Here is a 14,946-nt window from a genome sequence, read left to right as displayed (position 1 = left end):
ACTACTTTCACTCACAGTGCACAATACAACTATTTTAATTAGGTAAGTAATTATTGTTACGCCTTTATGTAGCACCATCATACCTTAACTTAGCTCTGCCTTAGTTGTCCGATGGTATGACATATATCTTATGACACCGCAACATTTTTTTTTTACATACAGTAGCCATTTGTAGCGGGAATTGGGCTTCAGGGTTGATTTTCCAGATTTTTCAAAACAACAACAACAACAACAACAAAAAACAATTCCATTTTACCATGAGTAATTTCTAGGGTTACGACCGTTCGACCCCTAAATTCTACATCAGATTAAAATCTTCTGTCGATCCCTGACGTTAATCTGAGCTCAGTCAATAGCGGGCTCTGTATGACGTCATTTGCTTTTATCTTTATCTTTTCCTCCATTAATTCAGTCGGGCATAAATCAAAATCATAAAATATTTCATCAGCTATTTCCAGCCAATCCACTGATAAGGTGTTGGACCAAGGTTAAGCTACATCTGTCGAGTTGGAAAGGCATTTTAATGTTTTAATCTCTGAACGATTTACCTCTGAGGATCAGTTACAGCTTAGCTGGGGGACGATTGGTTTCTTACACTTTCTTAAACTCTGGAATTTTTTTTTTTTTTCAGAGAACGTCAAGAAGCCTGGTTACAAACATGCTTGTGTAACTCGACCTTTTCCTAATTTGTTAAGATAAGCGATTTATAAGGGACTGGTTATTTTAATGTTTTCTATCATAACTACATTAGTGTGGTCATCTAATCTATTTACTAATGCAAACAATTTGTTCTGCCAACTTAATCTGAGAACGCAGACTGGAGCCCAGAACCGGAAAAAAAAAAACATCAACAACGTTTTCAGATACGCATCAATCTTTTTTTATCAGCACCATAAAATAAAACTGTTTTTCAAACATCACTTAGACCGCAATGCCTTTAACATGATGTTATTCCTAAATTCAAATCATGTCCTTTTATTTCCATAGCACGCTCGACGAGACAAAGTTCCGCACAGTAATATCCAATAATAAATAACACGTATAAAATAATTTATTAGATTGAATAAAAGAGTAGAAGAGGAAGAACCGCAACATGTGACAACACAAGACCAGATGCTGCAGACTTTAGGAACGCTCAAATGCCTGCAAATAAGGAGTACACTGGGATTTAAAAATGTCTACTGTAGTAAACTGTTCCAGAGTCTTGGGAAAGCATCAGAAAACCCTGATTGCCTTTAAACTTTACCATGGAAAGGTTAAACGCCACTGTTTCGTGAATCATCTTTTGTTTTGTTTCTTATAAACTCATCTCACTACAAGCAGTTCTTGTAAGTGCATGTGTATTTAACATTAACTGGAAATTAGGTGGAATTTTACTACAAGTTGTTTCTAAGAAACGAAGACAAAAGAGCTTCAGTTGAAACTTGCTTCCTGTATGACAGAAGTCTGCTGATCACAGGAGAAATTTTTAATTGTCAAAACATTAAGGTGAGGTTCATTTGATAATGTTGCAGACACTGGGACAATGTTGGTATTGAGTCATTTTCAAAGTTAAAATGACTTTGATGAAATGGCATCAGCACAACGCTGACTTTATTACATAATAATTAATAATAATGATGATGATGATGATGATAATAATAATAATAATAATAATAATAATAATAATAATAATAAAAAGTTTTTATTTATAAGCGCCTTTCAAGTGCTTTACATTGGACATAAAAGGTAAGAAATTAACAACAGTCAGTAACCAACTAACTAACAAAGAGTTAAAAATTGTAGACAAAAAAAGATCTGCAAGATTAACTATGGTATGAAATAAGATAGAAGGAAATAAAATAAAATGAGTCAATCAGTGATTCATATTTAGAAATCAGATCACTAATATCACTCACTCATCATCTACACCGCTTTATCCAGTACACAGGGTCATGGAGGGCCTGGAGCCTATGCTAGGAGACTTAGGGCACCTGGACTGGATGCCAATCAATCACAGGGCACTACGGGCAAATTTGGAAACACCAATTAACCTAATCTACATGTCCTTGGGCTGTGAGAGGAAACTGGGGTACCCGGAGGAAACTTACCAAGCATGGGGAAAAGATGCAAACTCCATGCATACAGACTCCGAGGCAGGAATATAATTATATAATAGGAGTCTAATATAAGTATTGAATAAATAAATAAATAAATAAATAAAGTTATTTTAAAACAAACATTAAAATGATAAGCTAATTTAAAAAGGTGAGTCTTGGAAGCTGCTTTAAACTCAAAAATAGAGTTACAGTGTCGAATCTTAAGAGGGAGTTCGTTCCAGAGCCTTGGCGCCACCCTAACTTTGAGATAATGTTAAACGAATCCCCCTATGCGATGTTACAAAAACTATTTCAAAACTATTTTAATACCAAACCAATGGCCTGATCAGGACTTAAACTCTGGATCCTGTGGTAAGAAAGCTGGATACTAACCACTGGACCACCATGGAACATGCTGGTGATGCTTGTAAACATGCATGCACCACAAAAAGAAAAAAAAAAGAACCCGGGCGACATCAATATACTGAAATATTATATTAGAAAGCAGACAGAAATAAACCCCTAAAAGTTGTGTAAAAGCAGACGTGATACCGTTCAGACGCTGGGCAAACACCATGTTACAGTAGAGTAAGCCAGGAGCTAAAACCACCTATAATATTTCTGAAAGAAAATGAACCAGAGAGGTACGATTACAACACTAAGAGATGCATGACATGAGTGGGAAGCTGTTACAAACTTAAGAGACCATGATTGAGGTTCGAACAGATGTTCATTGCCATAAATGCTGCCGAATTAGATTACAAGTTTGTCGTTTTGAGGTTGTATTGCGTCAATGAGCGTTTTCTCAACATCATTTTGTCAAAGTCATTCTAACTTTTCAGAACATGTCCCAATGTTGCCCTCCTTGTTTATGTCATTGCAGTAGCATTACAACGAGTGGTGTCAAACTGGCCAAACCGGGACTTTACAAATAACAGAACACAGTTATGAACGAAGAAACTGCTACACTAATGCACTTTTCCCAGCATTTTACTAGTAGTTGTAGTAGAAAGTTTTCTCAGTATGCTGGAGCTATAATCAGACTGCTGGCCTGATTTAGGTCCGAAACGCTGTCCTTCCAGAAACGCCTTTAATGCTCCAAACTTGTGGAAATAGCTTGGAGCGAGATCAGGACTGTATGGGGGCAGCAAACCCCCCTGAGCTCCTCTAACATGCAAATGGTGTTGGTGAATGATTGTGTGTACAGTTTTCACAGACACATGTGCATCTCTTCCACAAATTGGCGAAGTTTTCAAGGAACATCATCATTCAAAGACGTACAACCTTCTTTAAAATGTTTGCATCATTCAAATGTTTTACTGTGACTAACTGTCAACACCGTACTGTGCTTAAAGTCTTCTGTAAATGTTACGCAGTTTTATGCCTTTATTCATCACAAGTCCAAGTTTGACTTGAACGCCAAATTACAATGCCCATCCAACGTTAGCCTTCCTGCTGGGATGCATTATACATTTCAGAGATGGAGGTAGAGTATTTGCATCAAAATAGGCTATTGGAATTACTACACTGAGTTAATCGGATGATCAGCTGCACAGCTGTTAGTCTTATTCTCTCGTTATGTTATAAGGTCTATGGTAGGTTCATTTTTTATTTTGATGTTTGCATTTGAAATCTGTCTGTTAAATCTTAATATTAAGTACAAAGATATTTCACTTCCAGTAAAGCAAAGCCATTGCTAGTCTGACAAAAGTCAAAATAAACCCATCAGAGAGACAGCAGCAGCATCAGATGTGGCCAAATCAATGGAATGCCTGGAAGACCGTGGAAAACAACTGTGGTGGTTGGCAAAATGAAAGAATTCTTTCCCTGGTGAAGAAAAACCTTGTCAGGACATTCAGACAGATCAGGAACACCAGCCTGGAGGTAGGCATGTCTATGTCAGGGTCAACATGTACGACATAGAGTCAGAGAGTTAACAGAAGATGCAAATCACTGGTGAGCCTCAAAAACAGGAAGATCAGATTAGAGTTTGGCAAAAACATCTGGCAAAAATTGGCTGATGGTATTCCTCCACATGGATAACTTATGTATCTTTTTAATACAAGTGACATTTAAAAAACACAAGACGCCTAAAATATTACATTTAACAAATCTGGATGTTAAATAAATGAATTATGCACAAAGCAATAATCAGAACCTCTTATGCAGATGTTTAAAGCCTGACTCAGTGGAGTGGCTTTAGTTTATTTTACACCTACGACTTAGGCGACAATCTGATCCTGTTTAAAAGGTCTAAAAATAAGCTTTCGTTAACTCTTACACTCCGCTCCGTCACTTTCACCTCTTCCTCTCGGTCTCGTCGACAATGTGATTTACGCTCCGAGTGCACTGTGGGACATTTTAGTCTCCCAGCACAGCGACTGCCAAACCCATTCAGCTCTGAACTGATTTAAGACCAGCCTTTGTCTCGTAGTTCCTTCCTCTCTGCTATCTACTGCTTTTCCTCCTGACTGATTTCAGAACAGCTTGAATGGGACGGAAAAGTGGGAAAGTGGCAGGAAAAGCTTTTTTTTCACTTTTACGTGCCCTTGAACACGGGGTAAACATGCTTTATCTCACAAGTGCGGAAGCGGTTTTCGAGGTATAATCCACCATTTGTCATGTTATCGTAAGTCACAAACACACAAAGGTTACTTATTTATTTCTTTTTATGTATTGTTAAACATTTTCACAACTTATTATCCCACATAAATCAAATACAGAAGCTTTCAACCAAGTTAGAAAACAAATGATCGGATGGTTCACGTAGTCCAAAACCATTAACTAGTCCAGTCTTCCATATAATGTGGGTATGGGAGGTGGGCCACGAGAGGACACTTATAACTTACTCACGCTCACTCATCTACAGTATGCTTTATCAGGTATAGAGTGTCTCAGGGGTCTGAAGCCTATTCCAGTGGACTTAGGGCACAAAGCTGGGTACACCCTGGATGGGGTGCCAATCCATTACAGAGCACACACACACTAACACACTTTTGAAACACTAGAGACAATTTGGGAATGCTGTTAGCCTAACTTGCATGTATTTTGACTGTGGGAGGAAACCCACCAAGCACAGGGAGAACATGAAAACTTCATGCATACAGACCCGATTAATTGTAATTATTTATACCACTGTTTAATTCTGGATGCTGGTTGGTCCGAAGGTGTTGGTTTATTTTCTATAAACACAGCTAGCTATGGCAGTAGTTCTAAAATAATGTGCTTGTTCTGCTATTTTATTGTTTAACAGTACATGCTGGGACATTACTTCTACTCTAAGCCTTAATAATAAGCAGATTATTTGGAAATTTATACACATCAGTATAATCATCGATATGGTGAAAGTTTATATATTGAGATATTTATTCAATGCTGATGGAAGGAGTCACCAGTGTCAGTGCTTTGTAATAGTCAGTTTTCCTTAAGTTTTGGTCAAGAAAGAGAGAAAACAAAAGAAAGACAACTGTGTAAAAACATGAAAACTACTCCTTATTGCTGCTATCATGTTGTTGTTTTTTTAGCCTCACATATTTATCCCAATTTGAGGTGAACTCTGCTGATGTGTTTCCACTCGTAGATGGTGGAAAGTTAATTATAAGTCTATTACTATGAAAGGGTATTTAGTGGGATAATGAGACACGTTAGGCTGACTAACGGCATGCCTCTCGCTTTATCTGACGGCCTAGGAATTATTGTAGTTTAGAGGGAACATATGGTGAAAAGTAATGGAGGCCCTATATTCATAGGATGGCTTGAGTTCTGCCCAGTCGCATTGTCTGTGTGTGTTTGTGGGGGATTTTAAAGAAAGGGAGTGACAGTTTCAGTTGGCTTTAAAGGGGTGATTGTTGTTGTGTTTTTTTTTTCAAACTACACCTTTTGTTCAAGTATATAAGAAGCGAGAAAGGCAGACGGTTAGGCAGCAGGCCTCAGGTGCATTCTGGGATATGAAAATAAACATGACACACCCCTTATTTTTGGAACAATATCTGATTTTTTTTACTTTGTTGTACAAGTAAGAGCTGGGTCAGTTCATTCGAAATGATTTGTGGGGGGAATTGTCGTCTTTTCAACTCGATCCATATTAACGCATTGCCTACGCTGTCATTCACGTTCAGTGCAGCATGTTCACAACCTATAAATACCCGATAAAGAAATATACCATAATATTTTACGCTAAATAAGCTCGAAAGAAAAGAAGTAGTCCGAACTCTTACTCTTTCTCTCTCTCTCTTTTTTTACGTCTTGACCATCTGCGCCACCGTCCCTCTGTCTCCGCCTCCCCAAATAGGATAATTGAGTGTTGAATATGCTTCGGAGCTTTATCTCCTCGAGCATCTGCCCTATTGATCTCTCGCTGCCCTCCTTGGTGTATTTACACACACTCAATTAAACCGCTATAATCCCATTGAGCAACAACAGGCCTTTCTATCGCCTTCACCCAGATGAACCGCACTGGCACAAACGATAGATAACAATGGAGAGAGATGTGGATATTGTATCGCTCTCTTCGAGCGCACTAGTACCCATTGAGACGCGAGAAAGCCCCCCTGCTCGGGGTGTATGAGGAACAGCTGTTGATAAGCCTGCAGCACATTTGTCTGCCATTGTTGCCTGTCACCTCAATGCACATTCAAACAAGTGTCTCAGTCCATACACAGCCATTTCTGTCACTGAAAGTGAGCAGAAAAGGGCGTTTCGGGAATGACAATGGCCTTTGTGAGGTGCTTGACGTCCGCCGAAGCGGACTTTTCAGAGTCGTTATAATGATACTAGTGCTTTTGAAATGTGACTCTAAATAGGGATGATTACAGGCTACATATTGCATGATAATGGGTGTGTGTGTGTGGGGGGGGGTGCTAGGAAGGGTAGGGGTTATTTAGTTTTAAGGCGTTGCTACCCAAGTCGTAACGTTTTTTTAGTCTTCTGAGAAAATACAGTGCTTTTTTATTAAAAGATTAACCAACATATCTAAGGAAAATATTTCTATTCTAGATGGTTTCACTTTTTTACATAATTTACGACTATCACTGTGGTTTTCTTTTGTGCAATGGATTTTACTGCAGTTTTGAGAACAAATGTAGTTCAAACCAATATTTCAAACTAATAAAGAATATTTTGAGCATGTTGTCTCTGAGTGGCAAGAGTATTAAAAGACAAAAATGGCAAAGCATTATATGTCCAAATAATGTACGAGTTTGCAAAACGCTATAAATCCACCCCTCAAAGTTTTGGCAAAATTAATAAACCAGCCTGTATTTGTTGCTCTGTAAAACCTTAAGGATTATTCAGGATTATGACCATATTGAAAACAATATCAAAACTTCAGTTTGCAATGCACCATCATCATCCACAATGCATCATCAGCACCTTTACCACTTCTGTACTTGATGGCAGTGGCTTAAGACTGATGTCCATAACTGCTGGGGAAACTTTAATGGCAGGGTGCTGTGGGTTGTGGGATGAGGCCTCCATGGGTTGGATTTGCTTGTCTGGTTCCTCCCTTGGGTGCTTGATCAGTAAGGAATCTGAGGAGTTTGGGTGCTGGACCGGACAGGCTGCTGTTGGTCTCAATAGGCATGGGTGAGCCTTGGGTACCCATGACCCTGTCAACAGTTTACTGGTCTATAGTTGATAAACAATGTTTTTCAGTTCAACACAGTGGTGTTTATATTATGGCTAATACATGCTAGCTAGTTAGCCCTTAGTAATTAGCTAACTAACTGAATGTAAGCTGCTCAGTTGTTCTCTTGTCCATGCACAAACAAACAAGTCTTTTCAAATGTGACATTATGTGTGCGAGACATGCAAATTATTAAAACAGCTGAAACATCAACAAAACATTATTGCATTAATATGTTTTTAGAAGTTTATGGAAACACTTTTTTGTAATGATATGACCAAATGTTCTGAGCTGTTACAGATGTTACAGAATAATTTTTGACTTCATTGCTTCCAATGTAATAGTGCCATAAATCATAAAGAAAAAGATGATTGGCAATGAAATGTTGTGACGTTCCCCCACATCTACTAGGCACAAACTTCCCTAAAGGCATTTTTTGCGGCATTCAACTGGAAAATCGCTGAATATCTACGTAACAAATTTTGTTTGGAGTCAAAATGTGATTTGAAGACTGACTTTCAACACCAGAACACGCAGCTTTGTGTAAAGTCAATGAGGTTTTCTTCTTGCGGCAGAGTGCAGCAGCATTGGTTCTTTCATGGTGCTGCAAAATTAGTGCATTTAAACAAAGAGCTGCATGTTAACTAGTTCAAGATAAAACAATGACCTTGATCTTCATTTCAAGCATTTGTTAAACAAGTTACTAAAAAAACAACAAAAAAAACCTTTTTCCAGATTTACAATGTTATAAAACCATGGCTTGGTTGTTCATTTCTAACTAAAGTTGTGATAGATCTTGATTATTTTTTGGATCTTGATTACATTTTTTTGTCCGTATTGTTGTAAGTTTCGTTCACAAGCCCAACAGTCAACCCTGTACAGACGTCCCCATAACATCTGGCAAAAACATTTTTGTAAATGTTGTTTGTGCCCACTGGGTGGGTCCCTAATGGTGTGATCCAGTCTTTAAGGCAAATGGAATGTTTCACTTATGAGTAACATATAATGGGTCGGAGAATTACACAATTAAACATAATCCATAAAGTAAAGAATTGTCATTGTTCATCTGCTTTATAGCTCAGCTCGCTCGTTTAAGAGCGAAAGAGAAAACAGATTAAACATTTACATCACTGGCATCTGAAAAATGGCTCTTGCACCATCAGCGTTGTTATTACTTCATTTGAGTTGGAATTCCATCAATGGCCATGTGGTCTGTGATCCATCAACCAACACTGGCGAACAGGTCTCTACATCTACCGCCACTCTGTTTGGGTTAGCGCTGCTGCAGAGTCAACGTTCCTGATTGCACCGGGATGGAAAAGTAGTGAGAGCGTGACTAATTAAAAACAAGAGATAAGGTCTGTTTAGCTCCTCCGAAACACAGAGGTTGGAGAAGTTTGGACTGAGTGCATCTGCTCACTTTGTGTGTGTTTTTTTTGTGTGTGTGTCTTAAAAGCTTTCATTGCATTTTGTGCAAACTGAATGATATTTTATTGCATGTAATTTAATGAATTGACTAGACAGTTCTGGTTTTAGCCTGAATTAGCACATCCTCTTTGACAGACAATAGTAAGAAAAAAGGTTGAAAGCGCAATAGATGAGTCCATTATACACTAAAATGAACCGAGCCAATGAATAACAAAAAGGGCTTTTTATTATCCGTTGCCATGCCAGCTGTTACACCTGCTATGTCCTAATCCTAAAACTGCACTGGGACAAGACCTCTAGCAAGACTTTTTTCTCCTTGGGTTCACAAGTTAATTTGTTACTCATTAATAATAAATTAGCTTTTAAAGACAAATGAGAGAGCTTCTTCCTCCTAGGTTAATTAAATGCTCCTATAGTAGACAAGAAGTTGTTTATACTGTGTTAACTTTTAACATATTTTAAACATTTTAACCATGTCTGTACAGTTTGGGGTTCCTAAGATACAACACGTCTTAAATTTTGTAAGTAAAGAGGTATTTTTGGAGCAACAAATGTGCAGACCCTTTAAAAGAGTTGTTAAGGAGTTTCCTTTTGTGTAATTATTTCATATATTTCTACACTGCCTGGCCCACAAACAAAAGTCATCATTTCAGAAGCGTCAAATTATTAGACTGTATCAAAGAAAGATAATGATGAGATTTGAAATTACTGGAACTGGATTAAAAAGCCTTGAACACACTATTAAAACCTGAAAGAATATTGCTGGAAGAAATGAGGTTGGAAAAAAAGATAGGAATGGAGATCACTTAAAGAGTTGGTGAAGTTTCATGGTAAAAAATCAACAGTAAGAGCATTTCCACATGCACACAATGTGATGGGAACTCGAAGGATTGGGACTTAATAGCTGTGTGTCCATAGGAGAACCACATGTTAGTGAGACATCAGAAAAAAGTTGGAGGCCTATTCCAAAATTATGGACACATCAGAGTAAGAAGTGAAGTGTATGACGTGATGCACACATCATGCATAGTGTCCACCGTACAAGCCACCGGAAGCAGTGTTATGATCTGGGGTTGCTTCAATCGTTTAGGTGCTTCAGTGGCTCAGCAACATGTGGCAATGAAATTAAGTCAGCTGACAACCTGAATGTACTGACTGACCAGGTTATCATATCTATGGCATTTCTCTTCCTTAATGGCACAACAATATTTCAGGACTCAGATTTTTTAAAAAGTCATTGTGGGAGCATGGGGAATCATTTTTACACATGAACTGGACACCACACTTTGTTTTGTAATCAAAGTTAAACAATTTTTTGGCCAGCTCATGTACCATTTGTATTTATGGTGTCGGTTTTCCCAGCTTTTGTGTTGCTTTTGTGTGTTGACCTCCTGAGACAAGTTTTCTTTGAGGTACAATAAAGAACATTGTTTGCTTTTAGGCTGTGGAATTAATCTTTGGAGAATTATATGGCAGGGTGGAAGAAAAATTATGTACCGTATCCATATCCATAACACACATAGACATTCTTACACGCCGGACAAATTATTCCTCCAAGGACTTTGTTACCTAGATCATTGATCATTATAAGACAGAGGCCCTGTTAAGGTCTCAGTGGAAGTTTTGAAAAGGATGATTTAATTCTGAGCTTTGTCTATATATGACCGGTTTTGGATGTTTTTAGTGTTAGGATTTTGTTAGGGATGAGATGGGACTAGGGGGATGAGAGTTATGGTGTAACTCTGTCTGGTAAAAGTAGTCATGTATTTGGACTTGGGTTAGGGTTATAGTCGGTTTAGGGTTAGTGCTAAACTGGGGTAGGGGGTGTCCAATTTTATCCCAATTTCATTCCAATTAAACCAGATTCAATTTGATTCAGTCTGATTCCACCTGTTTAATTAGTTGATCTTGGCTTTCAATAAAAAAATGTAAAAAAAAAAACCCAGATACCTCCTTTGCTGGGTCAGAATTAGGGTTTGGATTAGATTTTGAATAAGGTTGGTGATATGGTTAGACTAGAGTTGGTCCAAAATTGGTCCACCTACCCTAGGTGGTCTGGGGTTATTGTTGGTCTGTGGTCAGTGCTGGTTTAGCAATGTGTTAGAGTTAGATTACTTTTAGTGATGGACTAGGTTAAGAGTTGGACTAGGTTTAGTGTTAGAGGTGGTCTTGGGTCAAAGTAGGGTTTCAGATTGCAGAAGAATAAAGACTTGGTGATGGCCAGTCTAATTTAAAGGACCCAGTGAACCTGGTGATTAAAAGATTTTTTTGTGGTTTAAGCAGAAGAGCCACTAAACTTTGCCCTCAGGATTGGATTGGAACAGCCCAGGACTAGGGTTAGGTTTCGTGTTGTCCTACCATAAGTGTTGGTCTAGGGTTAAGGCTAGTCTAGAGTTTGACTGTAGGGTTTGGAAGGGCTAGTGTTAAAGTCAGAAATGGGCTAGGATTGGCCTAAGGTTTGAGTTAGGCTAGGGTTAGGGATTAAGTGTAGGCTTTTCATTATTTGTCGAGAGTAACACACAAGTCAATAGAAATACCTCACACAAAGAGTAATATAAAACACTTTCAGTATGTGTTGTGTGTGGTCGTCTCTAGCTGCAGCCCTCACACTGCTGTGACTCTGAGCCAGAGCTCAACCCCTCACTCGCTGCCCTGATTATTAAGAATGATTCGTGTAGACTGACACACTCTCTGTCTGTCCATTTCTCTAACTTTCTCCACTCGCCTCACTTTTTGGCTTCTGCAGTCTCTTTTTGCTGTAATGCTGTTTTTGTGTAGTGTGTCTCTGGGTTTGCCTCATTTGAATTAAAAATGACGATCTTGCTATGCTTGCATTAACTTTTCTCATGACCAAACAGCCCTCCCAATGCTCCCTCTCTCTCTCTCTCTCTTTCTGTCTCTCTCTCTTTTTCTCTTCGTGTTGACAGCTGATGCTAAGCTGTGAGCTCACCACTTTAACAGATTTGGAGCAGACGAAACATCGAGGGGCGTTTTCTTCCAATACAGCACTCAAGGGACGTGTGGAGAGGACTATGCAGTCAACAACTGCCAGGGAGAGACAGGGAGAGAGAGAGAGAAAGAGAGAGAGAGAGAGAGACAGACAGACAGAGAGAAAGAGAGAGGGAAGGGAGGACTGAGCGTATGAGATGGTAAATAAAAAGCAAAGCTTTTATTTTAATCCTTGCAGGATATGTGTGTGGTGCCCGAGTATGAGCAGCTCCTCCTTGGTCTGTGTGTGGTGGCCATGTTCTGACATGAAAGAGTGACCCAAAGTCCCTCGGGGCCCTAACGAGCAGAATGAGCTGCCTGGCTCTTATTTTAAGAGGCTGACCTAAGACTCCTGCGGTTTCCGCACTCTGCAGAGGGTGTTTGACCCGCCACCGATGGGTGGAAAAGATGGCGCAACGCACAGCTATTAATTTTCCCCACTTTGATTGGTGTTCCTGTTTTCTTTTTTTTTTTTATGATGCTGTGAACAATTACAGCTTAAAGTAGCAGGCAATGAAACTTGGTAGACTGCAGCAGGCCTTTCCAACTGCCTGTGTGCGTGAGGGGTTTTTATTTTAATTACTGTGGAAGAAAAGCAGTACGAATGAGTTTATCAGACTAATTAGTTTGCCTTAGTAAAAATGTTATACAAGAAAAGTGACAACAAAACCCTTGCATATGTGTTGCGGAGAGTGTTTCTTCCCCAGGAGAAAGCAGTTAGTTATGTGGTTTAGGAGAAAAAAAAAAAAAGATTTTGATACTTAGTTTTTGGCGGCGCAAGAAAGGTTTTTAATAAATGTCAATAAACTGCACTGGAATTACACTTAAACCCTTTTCACAAGTAGAAAATAAAACACAATGGGGGTGCTGTTACAATAAAATAATTAATAAAAGGGTGACGTGAAAAAGCGCAATTATTGCTCCACCCCTGACCCAACCCAACTCCTCCCACCCCAACCAACCCAATATCTTTCAATAATAGCACATGGGAAACCGTGCTAATTTAATTCCTCTTGTAAAACAATTAGTTATGACTAAGTAATCTGAATGGACGAGAGCCATTTCACAAGTGGTAATAATGGACAGTAACGGCACTGGGACGTTTAACTATATTTATCACTCCGCATCATGGGTGTTCGAATAACTGCTAACTCTCAGTCACAGCATGGGTGAAAATAGGTCTGTACGGTCCAGAGTATTGAAGAGAGAGCAGCTGCCTGCCAAAACACACATTCAAACCAGTCAGAACAGCACTTTCAGCAAGAAAACACATCTGTTGTGTCATCTTAAACTACACTTTGTCCACTAAATAATTGCTAAATGTCACTCTAAATGACCTCCATATTCTTTTATTTACGTTAGCTATAAAGTTAACTTGAGTCTAACACAAGGTTAAATCCCAAATCACTCTCTAATCCCTGATCAAAAGCACTATTTCACAGATAGAAACAGTAAGTCCCTCTTTGGTCACTTTTTAGTCTCTTTAAGTAAAAAAAAAAAATAGCAAGAAAATACGTTACTACAAAGCAGTTGAGTTTTTTGAGAAGGGTGTCCATATTGGATTTTAGAATCCAAGATAAAATTGTTGTATAAAACTAAAAGCCTTAATTTCTAGAAAACAAATGTACAATAATTAACATCTCAATGCTATACAGACTGTTTACTGACATTGTTTATTTTTCTAAATACTGTACAATTTATTTTAAGACACAGTAACCAATACCATACCCATAACCAATGGCTACATCTCTGCATAGGTCCAGTGAGTTAGTTAGCTAATGCTAGAGTTACACTTGAAGGCAAAGGCACTGTAGTTAATTATGCTTTTTGAAGTAAGTCATGTATTTATGGAAAGGATTTTGGGTGAGACAGAGATCTATTACTTAAGCTACCTCAGTTGTAGCTCGAGTGTAAAACTAAAGAAGCGAACGTCAGACACCAAACACGTCTTGGCTGATTTCACTACATTCAGAGTAAAGGAAAAATTGCGCAAATTTCATTTTTTGGCTGAACTATTCCTTTAGGACAGCTCCAAGAAGTGAATGCCAGGATGACTCTGGTTACAGTGAAGAGGGCAAAGTATGTCAGAGAGGACTAAGAAGTCATAAATATAAATGTCCAGAGATGCGGTCAAGCAATATTAGCGCAGGCATTGGACTCGTGGGCTTAGACTCTGTTCCTGTCATGGCCAGTGTGGAGCCTTGGGTTTGGCGTGTCTCTGCGTGGACACACCAGCCTCCATCCGAGCACAATTAGACATGTGAAAGCTCCACAGTCTGAAGGGTGGCAGCACTCAAAGCATTCCTGACCATGTTCTTCCATAAAATCATAAGACTCACTGTCCATTTTTCATCCCCCGTCCGCCTGAATTAATCAATGTGGATTGCATGATTGAGAATCGATGTGTTGTTTTTTTGTTTACTGTTACTGAGACTTGTTAGGATTAGTGAAGCAGACATGTGAACGGAGTGACGAAGCTCGGCAGCGGGGGGAGAAAACGCTGAAGAAATGGAAAGAAGCTGAAATCTGACATTTTACAGAGAGAGGATTAAAAACGGGGAGCGGGATGAGAGGAAAAGAGTGAGAGACAGACGAAAAGGAGAAATGACAGAGAAGGAAAGAAACAGAAAGACTGGAAAAGAAAATTCCAGAGTAAAACGTTAGGACCGGTGTTTCAGACCTGCGCACATGGAGTGATGTTGCATGCCACATTGGGTAGAAATGACGCGTTCCGACGGACGCTCCTGAGACTCAAACATGAGCTTTCTAATAATGCTAAAGCCATTAGTCTGGTCCGGTGCACCATGGGAAGGCCCGCTGCTCGCCGCT

Source organism: Clarias gariepinus, chromosome 18, assembly GCF_024256425.1.
Source record: "Clarias gariepinus isolate MV-2021 ecotype Netherlands chromosome 18, CGAR_prim_01v2, whole genome shotgun sequence".
Taxonomy (NCBI): domain Eukaryota; kingdom Metazoa; phylum Chordata; class Actinopteri; order Siluriformes; family Clariidae; genus Clarias; species Clarias gariepinus.
This window is presented reverse-complemented; position numbering follows the sequence as displayed.